This window comes from Cervus canadensis, chromosome 7 (assembly GCF_019320065.1).
Source record: "Cervus canadensis isolate Bull #8, Minnesota chromosome 7, ASM1932006v1, whole genome shotgun sequence".
NCBI classification, from domain to species: Eukaryota; Metazoa; Chordata; class Mammalia; order Artiodactyla; family Cervidae; genus Cervus; species Cervus canadensis.
The window spans coordinates 47,291,166-47,300,663 of NC_057392.1; the positions used below are offsets into that span (position 1 = coordinate 47,291,166).

Genomic DNA, 9,498 nt, shown 5'->3' on the forward strand with positions numbered 1-9,498 from the left:
ACTTTACCTAAAACTTTTATAAAACTATATAAACTATATAAAACTTTTATAGCTTTACCTAAAACTATACCACCTTCATTATACTTACAACTGCCCAGTAATCACTGAATATCTCCAACAATGAGGAACAATACTTCCCAAACTCTCTGTTTATGATAACTGCCCCTTTGTAATCAACTAATGCTATTCAAGTAAAATGAGTGATGTCCCCGGAAAAGGAGGAGACTTTAAATATCTACATTCCAGAGTGAAAACACACGCACACACACAGTGGCTGCCTTAATATCTACTTGACAGTGGGTAGTAGGGCTGGGGAAAGATGGCACCTCCTCAGAGCCAATAGAGTTACAAGAGCAAAATGAGGACGGGGAGCAGGAGATTGCCTAATAATTTGCAGACAGATCCTGGTTTCCAGCCACAGCACCCACATTAATTAAGCTGAGTCAGAATGAAAACAGCTGGAGACAAAATACAGTGCCTCCCTATTGAGCCCATCAGGGTGGGCCAAAACCTCCTATTTCCTTAGCTGTTTATCCTTCCCAAAAGTTTCTATGTCAAAAGAAGCTGTAACAAAAAGAGGAAAATAGAGCTGGTATTTAGAATGCAACATTTGTAATTTTTCCAACACTGCTACATATTCAGTCCCAGATAAGTCACTTCATCTTAGTCACTCAAATTCCCCATTCAAACACAGAATCTAAATATAGACATAAATACCCACACTACCACCACCCTGGCTAGTAAGTGCCTTAGTGTCTTCAAACTGCTTTCAAGATATAGAATGTAGTATCTGCTCCTGTGATTTTTACCCAGATTCACAAAATCTGGCTCCATTTCTGCTGACTCACCTCCCAGTACACACTGCTAGCCTTGTTCTTCAGTGTTCCAGTAGATGCCTGCTTGGAGAGATCAACTCTGCTATTAAGGAAGCACACAAAAGAAGTGGAAATGTGTGTCAGCGGGAAGGGGTGGCAGGACGGAGATATGGAGGATAAATCTAATCAAGTGTTTTTCCAACATGAATGTCTTGAAGGAGACAATATCTGGGTGCTGGTATTCACATGCTAGTGTTTTAAAGATGAAAGTCTCCTAGAAGTGCAGTTTTAGAAACTCCTACTCAATTCCCTTCTATTCTACTCCGTTATTGCTGGTAGATTTACTAAGCACCCCAGGGTGAAAGAGGAGATGGACACTGCTTCTTAAGCTATGCAACAACCTAAATAGTAGAAGCTGCAATCATATAAACTCTTCAAGTTTCAAAAATCTAACTCAAATTTGACTGAGTACTACAGGAACTATCTGAGTGAAAAAAAAAAAAAAGGAGACAAGAATTTTTCCTTTGCCTTCTATTCCTGCTTCCCCTCATCCCTGGGCCTACAATAATTTCCCTCAAAACAACCCTATACTCAGGATGAGATGGTTGGATGGCATCATCGACTTAATGGACATGAGTTTGAGCAAACTCTGGGAAATAGTGAAGGACAGGGAAGGCTGGCACACTGCAGTCCATGTGGTCACAAAGAGTCAGACACAACTCAGTGACTGAACAATAACAGCAATTTTCTACTGGCATACTATGCCCAGTTCCAAAGCTAAATGAGCAAGCATACTTCATATTTGTTATCTTTATCTGCTTCTACTACTGTGGAGTTTAATAAAGTAGTGCTCTAAGAGGCAAGCTCTATGAACTTCTAGGTTAAAGTGAATCAAATATTGTTGGCATTAATCATGTCATTTGCTGTACATTAGGCCTTCCCACAGATAACAGTGCAGCCACATCACCCTTTGTGTAAAGATCTTTGAAGCTTGAGGGAGTATATATCTAGCCCACAGTGGGAGGAAGGGCTGGATTCAAGAACCAGCAGAATTCCTACAGCAAGGGTCAGCAAACTACAGCTTACAAGTCAAAAATGGCCCAGAGTCTGTTTTTATAATTAAAGTTTTTCTGAAACACAGCCATGTTCATTCACTTATGTACTGCCTATGGCCATTTTTGTGCTACAACTGCAGAGTTGAGTAGTTGCAACAGAGACTGTATGACCCGCAGAGCTGAGTATTTACTATCAGGCCCTTTACCTAAGAAGTTTGCCAACTCTATTCGAAATGAAAACAAGATCAGTTTTATTAATAACTTGGTAGCAAACTGTACCTAGATTATGTAAACAGTTCCAATGTGGAGGACAGTGCTAGAAATAGAATTATTTCAAGAAACTGTACCATAACTTTATTTAAAACAAACAATTTATTTGGCTGCACCAGATCTTAGTTGCAGCATGTGGGATCTAGTTCTCTGATCAGGGATCAAACCTGGGACCCCTGAATTAGGGAGCTTGGAGTCTTAGCCAGGGAAGTCCTCGCATATAACTTTCTGATACAGGATTATGGCAATTTATGTCACTAACCATAAAATTAAAAGGTGCTTGCTCCTTGGAAGAATAGCTAACTTAGAGTATTAAAAGGCTGAGACATCACTTTGTCAAAAAGGTCTGTCTAGTCAAAGCAATGGTTTTTCCAGTAATCCTGTAGAGATGTTAGAATTGGATCATAAAGAAGGCTGAGCACTGAAAAATGCATGCTTTTGAATTGTGGTGCTGGAGAAGACTCTTGAGAGTCCCTTTAGACTACAGGGAGATCAAACCAGTCAATCCTAAAGGAAATCAACCCTGAATAGTCATTGGAAGGACTGATGATGAAGCTGAAGCTCCAATACTTTGGCCACCTGACGTGAGGAGCCGACTCACTGGAAAAGACCCTGATGCTCGGAAAGACTGAAGGCAGGGACAGAAGGGGGCAACAGTGGATGAGATGGTTAGATACCATCACTGACTCAATAGACATAAATTTGAGGAAACTCCAGGAGACAGTGGAAGACAAAGGAGCCTGGCATGCTAAAAAGTCCATGGGATCGCAAAGAGTCGGACATCACTTAGCGACTACAACAGTAACAACGTCACTAACCAGTATATATCACTACACCACATAGAATAAGTCAAAAGAATGCCTGCTTTGGGAAATTCTAAATGTAAAGGTGATTTCACAACATTATCTGCACAGACAGATTAGTCTTAAGTCAGGGCTCAATGTTACTCCTCAATATTTAGGATCAGTAAATGGCCACATCTAAGATCTACGCTTTGAACTTGATCTCTCCCTCTAATTTCTCCAGAGAAACACTTATTCAACAAACACTGAGTGGGCACTTACTCTGTCAGACTCTGGGTTAGTCATGGACCAAAATAAAGTTTGTGCTTAGGCCTGACCACAGAGGGTTGGATTTCAGGACAGAGATTATCCTAAAAAACCAGAAACTTGTAACAGTTCTTACAGTTGAACAATGTGCTCTGCCACTATCCTACTGGAAGAATCAGTGTATAAACCCTCTGTTTAAATTTTGTTCTCCCTAAACTGGGTTACATCTCTAACGCAGGGTCTATGACAGATTCAGGGAATCTGGGATTTAGACTAAAAAAAGTATATCTTTATTTTCACTAGCCTCTGGCAAATCCACCATCTTTCAATTATGAATGTAAGCCACAACAGTAATAGTAGACTCAGTAAAATAGACTTTGTCACCAATAGATATCATAGATATTTTAATATAATATTACACTTGGTACAAATATCTTGAAATACTATTTAAACACATGATCATTTAAAAATTATCATAGTTATAAGTCCCACTGATAGACAGCAAGCTTTATTTACTATGTTAAAAACTACATGTGCTATTTCACACATTTAAAAAATATTTTGATAACTACCTATCAATACAATTTGTTTTCTTTATAATTTATGTATTTTTTGCATATAAAAACATTAATCAAAAAAAGGAGTTCACAAGGTTTCACCACAATGCCAAAGTGTTCCATGGAACAAAAAAGATTAAGACTTAGGGGCCAAAAAAACAAACAAACCAACCAGAATCACCCAGTTTCTATTAAGTGCCATACACTCATTCTGTTCTCTAATATAGAACAAAGATTATAAATCACTATTTTTAGCAGCCTTCACTTCAAACTGGTTTGCAAATAGTTGTGAATGTGATATAACAGCGTAGCAAATCCATGGGTTCCCCTGACAGACATTCTAGTCCAAATGCAGAAAGCTTCAAACTAAACTTTCAACAAGAGAGTTACCAACAGAAAGGGAGGAAAAAAAGACAGAAAAACAAACAAATCTCCCTCCAATCCTGCTATATATCTATCTACTTATGTGATCTGCAAACAGGAAAATACAGGAAATTCACTTATTTATATTAATGAAGTATGTAAACAAACCTAACACAGTGCCAAATATATACTAGAGACTCACGGTTTGTTTTTTCTCCTTCTAGAATGGTGCCCTGGTATATACTGCAAAATAAAAGTATGTAAAAATGTATATTCCCTGAATTTACTGATTAAATTACAGAGGAAGGGAGTTAGAATTTAAATTTTGTCACAAACCATTCATAAACAATTAACAAATTATATGTCATACATGTGTTCAGGTACCTATTTGACAGGAATATTGTGAAAAGAAAAGTTTAGGACTAGAAACAGAAAGGTTTAAGCTTAGGAAAGAGAAAGTGCTAGAAGTTACTCTCTAGGCAGATAAGCAAGAAAGTTGAGCCCTGTTCTCACTCTCTTCTTCCTATTATTTTCTAATGTGACTTATGTAGACATAAGTAAAAGATGTAGAATCAGCCACAATCTTGAATAAAAAGGAGCTCTCACAGTCCAGTGATGACTGGGAAGTAGCCTGACTTTAGGATTTCTCTAACTGAAAAAATTCGCCCTAAATCATGACTTTTAGAAAAATTTATTCTTTCTAATTTATTTCAGGAGAACATAAATGTTAGTGTAAGAACTTCTGTTTGATTCAGTAGGAGGAATTATCTCTATTAGGAAAGTCAGAAGATCTGGCTTCAGATGAGAGTTATGCAAATACTGTGAAAGAAAAACATAAGAAAATTACAATTATTATTATTTTGTCCTTATCCATCATTATTATGCTTGCTTTTTCTATGAATACTTCATAAATTAATCAGAGTTTATAACACAAAGAGGCTATTCAGTTCCCAAGGGGAATCACGTCTAACCTACAGATTAGATAGCTCCACAGGAAAATCATGAATGAGGGCAGATGGTTAACAAACTCCATGAGATTGTATACTAAATGTGGTTAGTATGCATATTTTTCAGATTATTAAAGGACCATTTAACCAGAAGAACAGCTTTCTCTGCCACAATAAGGAAATCTAAAGCAAAAGAAAGCAATAATTCTTCCCATAGTCAGTGTTAACATCAGATAAAGTCACCAGGAATCCAAGGCTCTGACTAGATTCTCCTTATGGAATCGCATATCGAAAAAGGAGATCCCCAAGAAAAATAAAACCTCACCTGTTTATGAGAGAAGACATCATAGGCTGAGGAAGGAATAATGTTCTTTCTTAATCAATTAGGCCATTATATTTGTTTCCAAAAGGAATTTACAAAGCAGGTCAAATCAAAAAGAATCATTTCATTCAGCAAACACAAATAACCCCAGAGGCAGTGCTGCAGTCCCCAAGCCTGAACGTCTTCCCTTTGGTGATGAGTAACCTTTAAGTAGTATATTCTGTTCTAGGAACAAATTCTTGAGTAGTTCCTTTTAGTTATATAGAATGTAAGCCTAGTAAACATATAATATTCTAGAAACAGACAATTTTAGCTAAACAAAGGCTCTCCCTGGGACTTCCCTGGTGGTCTGGTGGCTAAGACTCCACACTCCCAATGCAGGGGGCTGGATCAGGGTACTAGATCACAGAAGCCAAACTAAAGATCCTACATACTACAAGGAAGATTGAAGATCCCTTGTGCTGCAACTAAGACTGGTGCTGCCAAAAAAAGGCTATCCCTCACCATTCTCAACTGATTCCTGTTTGAGTATCGTTCTGAAATCTCTTCCACTATGACAGTGTATATGTGTATAAAGGGTGGGAGTGACTATCAGGTAATCAGATAAATACAGTGTCTGGTAAGTTAAAACTGTCTCAAGCTTCTATTAGATATATTTTTTAAAAACACTAAGTGACACAATCAATAAGTAGCACCTTCTACAAAGGGCTGTAAAAGAAGAGGAAGTAGTGAAACTCACTTCAGTTTCATCTGCATCACTAACAGACCTGATGAAAGGGCATCAGTAGGAAATAAACCCATGCTAAAACATCAGTTGAATTATCCACAGCATGTAGGCCAGTTTTGGCCTCCAAAGTACAAAAATCATTGAGCTGGATAGCTAAATACATTAAAGCTTCTCCTCTGTGACATTCTAGTCACCACTGTTGACCTCTCCAGGTCATCCTGTCTTCTCCATGATGATCATCTGTTCACCACAGATTACTGCACCAAATTTCATTCTCAACCAGTGCCTTTTTACTAGCAATTCTCTGTGTTTACAGAATCATTAAATATTAAGATTGAAAAGGACCCTGAAGGTCACTTTATTCTCAGCAGAATCTTTTCTGTCTCTATCTTCAGTTCCCTTTCTAAGCCTTGTTTCTACCCTCTTCAAAGCTTCCCCCTTACTCAGTGTCTATTCCTAACAGTTTTTCCCATCATAAAACCCTATATCCTCACTGCCTTTCTAAATATCACTGTCCCTATTTCAATATATAAGTACTGGTTCTCCCAACTGAGGACCTGAGTTTCAGTCTTCAGTTAAAACTACTCCAATTTTATTTGGGAAGCCTTCTTCAGTTAAGTCAATCTGGTGGAGGATGTGCCCCAGCCCCAGATCTTCCTAATTGCATCTTGGTATTTCCAAATAGTCCCCTCACTGTAGAATCATGACATTTTAGGCCAGAAGGAAAACTCAGAAATAATCTGGTCCAATGTTTTTCCAACTTTTTACTACATTTTAAGATACATGAAATTCATTTTGCATCATAACCTCACACATACATAACTGAAACAAGTTTCATGAAATAATACTATTATTATGTGAAAATTTCAGGTCTATTTCTTTTTTTTTTTTTTGTAAATTTTAGGTTCCCTCCACTAAATGGACTACACAACCTAATAACAGGACAGAACCCACAATTTAGGAAACATTCATCTAATCCAAACTTCCCACTCACGGCGGAAGAAACTGTAGCTCAACGGTGAGGTAAGCCTCCCAGCCACAAGAAGTCTGTCCATCAAATTAAACTCAGGTCTGTCTAACTTTCTCCACCCAGTCACCACACCCCCTACTCAAACAAAACGCTACAGTACCCTGTCCACTCACTGATCCCACAGTCTTCTCCAACTCAGCCCCCTCAAAGTTACTGCTCCTTGATTAGAGTCCCCTCGCAGCTGTTGCTTCATGTTCCCTTAGGTCAGAGTCCTCTCACAGTTACTATCCATCGATCAGTCTCCTCCGAGTCGTTGGCCCTTGGTCACAGTTCCCCGCTGTCACTGCTTCATACTTCCTCGGTCATAATCCTAACACAGCCTCTGCCTCGTGTTCTCCGAGGTCAGAGCCCCTTAGTATTCACTTCTGCTGGGTCACAGACCCCTCGCAAGCAGCTACGTCTCAGCCACAGTCCCCTCGTTGTCAATGCCCCTGGGTCACAGTAGCCTCGGAGTCGTAGCCTCACACTCCTCTCGCTGTCACTGACCCACTCTTCTTTCAGTCACTCCTCCTGGCGGTCCCAGCACCACAGTTTCTCCTCTCAAACAGAGCCGCAAGGATATACACACACCCGGTCCTTACCTGCAGCTCACGTTTCCCCGGCCCCTGGTCACTGTCCCGTCGAATTTCTTCAGAGCGCCGCGTCACTGACAAGGGAAATTGAGGAGGTTGCGGGGAGACGCCCGGGAAAGGCAGCTGACGGAAGCGCGGACCGGAAATCCCGCCTATTGCCCGCCCTCTTATCACTCCGACCACGACTTCTCTTCGAAAACCACCTCTGACACAGTGGTTCCGCCTCCATAGAGGCCCCAGGGGCCTCTATGAGCAGAACTCACCAAGAGCCAACAAAAAATGGCAAAGGGTCACTTACCTTGCTAAATTGGACTATGCGGTGAAGAAATGGGATGTACCTTGTAATAAGACAGGTCTGTGGCTTGTCACTCTTGCTTGCTGGCAGTCCGTCAAGAAGCGTTAACGTGGTGGCTCGCCTTTTGCCCAGCTCCGGGTTTAGTCCCTCCCAGGCGGACCTGTCCGCTTTAGTCCTTCCTGCTCTATCCCAGCGCCTGACGCGGTGCCAGGCACTCGTATACCAGCACATTCACAATGCAGATGGCCGCGACACCTTCCAACCTTGACACCCCCTACCTCCACACCATGGTCTGCAACTGCTTCACACAGCGCCAACCTTTCCCTACTGGGTGACGTGAAGAGACGCACGTCCGCCAACCAAGTCCTGTGAAAAGCCCTCTGTGTTCCGATTGTTTCTAACCCAGATTGGCTCACCAAGAGATGATCCCTAGGTATCAACTGGGGGCCATCTGAGCAGGAACAATTCTTGAATTGGTGGCCACTGGTAGGAAATCACACAGCAGGGTGACTGGTGAAAAGAAATGTTTTCCTTTGCTAGAAAGAAACTAGCAAACCTCTTTGGAGGAGTCCCTTGTAGATGGGCTTCCCTGGTGGCTGAGACAATAAAGAATTTGCCTGAAAAAAAAAAAAAAAAAAAGAATTTGCCTGCAATGCAAGAGACCCAGGTTTCATCACTAGGTGGGGAAGATCCCCTGGAGAAGGGAATGGCAACCCACTTCAGTGTTATTGCCTGGGCAATTCCATGGACAGAGGAGCCTGGTTGGCTACACTCCATGCGGTCACACAGTGGACAGGAGTGAGTGACTAACACTTTAACTTTCAACAAGGCAAGTAAATAGCCAATGTTACAGAATAAGTATGTAAAAGAACTTTTACATGTATTTACTTATTTTTGTTTACATGCTTATCTTGAAAGCGGCTGAGAAGAAATATGGTGGGTAAGCAGCTGCTGAGGAGCTACCAGGGGAAAATAAAGGATTTATATTGTGACCCTTCCCTTTTGAGTTTCAAATAGTTATTTGAACAGGGCAGATAGACTAAGGTGCTTGAAATAAGGACAGTTAGCTGGAGAAGACATGTAAGGGGAAAATTACTACAAAGACAGTGGAAGTTGGGATAGTACCATCATAACCTCTGAGAGTCTTAAGGGAAGCTAATTTCATATACAGCCTAGAAACTCTTCAATCATGACACTGGGCAAACCCTGGATAAAACAAATACAGGTTTAAACTAACAAGCTGTGGAAAGTGTAGAGTGGCAAGAGTTGAGTAAAAATACTAGGTGAAAGATAAAGGCAATAATTTAAAATGCAGGAATAAAACTTTATGCACAAGTAAGCTGATCTCAGAGTTAGTTATAGTGAAAAATTATAAATAATCAATCCCACAATAAGGACATGGCAAAAATAACCAATGGTGTATAGCCTAATGGAATCACAACTATTAATGTAGGCTAATGAAAATTATAATCAAACAAAATGATATAAAAATTGTA

The 9,498-nt window shown here is 40.2% G+C and overlaps 1 protein-coding gene across 4 annotated transcripts in view; it reads right to left on the bottom strand.

The window, feature by feature from the left end:
* The window catches only part of PCYT1A (phosphate cytidylyltransferase 1A, choline), a 50,452-nt gene extending 42,126 nt beyond the window's left edge, over nt 1-8,326 (bottom strand). The window contains exons 1-2 of one of the 4 annotated variants that reach the window (XM_043473250.1): nt 8,006-8,326; nt 7,717-7,781 (exon numbers count right to left, since the gene is read on the bottom strand). The gene's annotated coding sequence lies outside the window, so the exon portion shown is untranslated. Of the gene's footprint in view, nt 1-848; nt 871-7,716; nt 7,782-8,005 lie in introns of those variants that run through there. The other 3 variants (XM_043473247.1, XM_043473248.1, XM_043473249.1) reach the window with 3 other exon arrangements.
* Nucleotides 8,327-9,498: the final 1,172 nt, after the last annotated feature.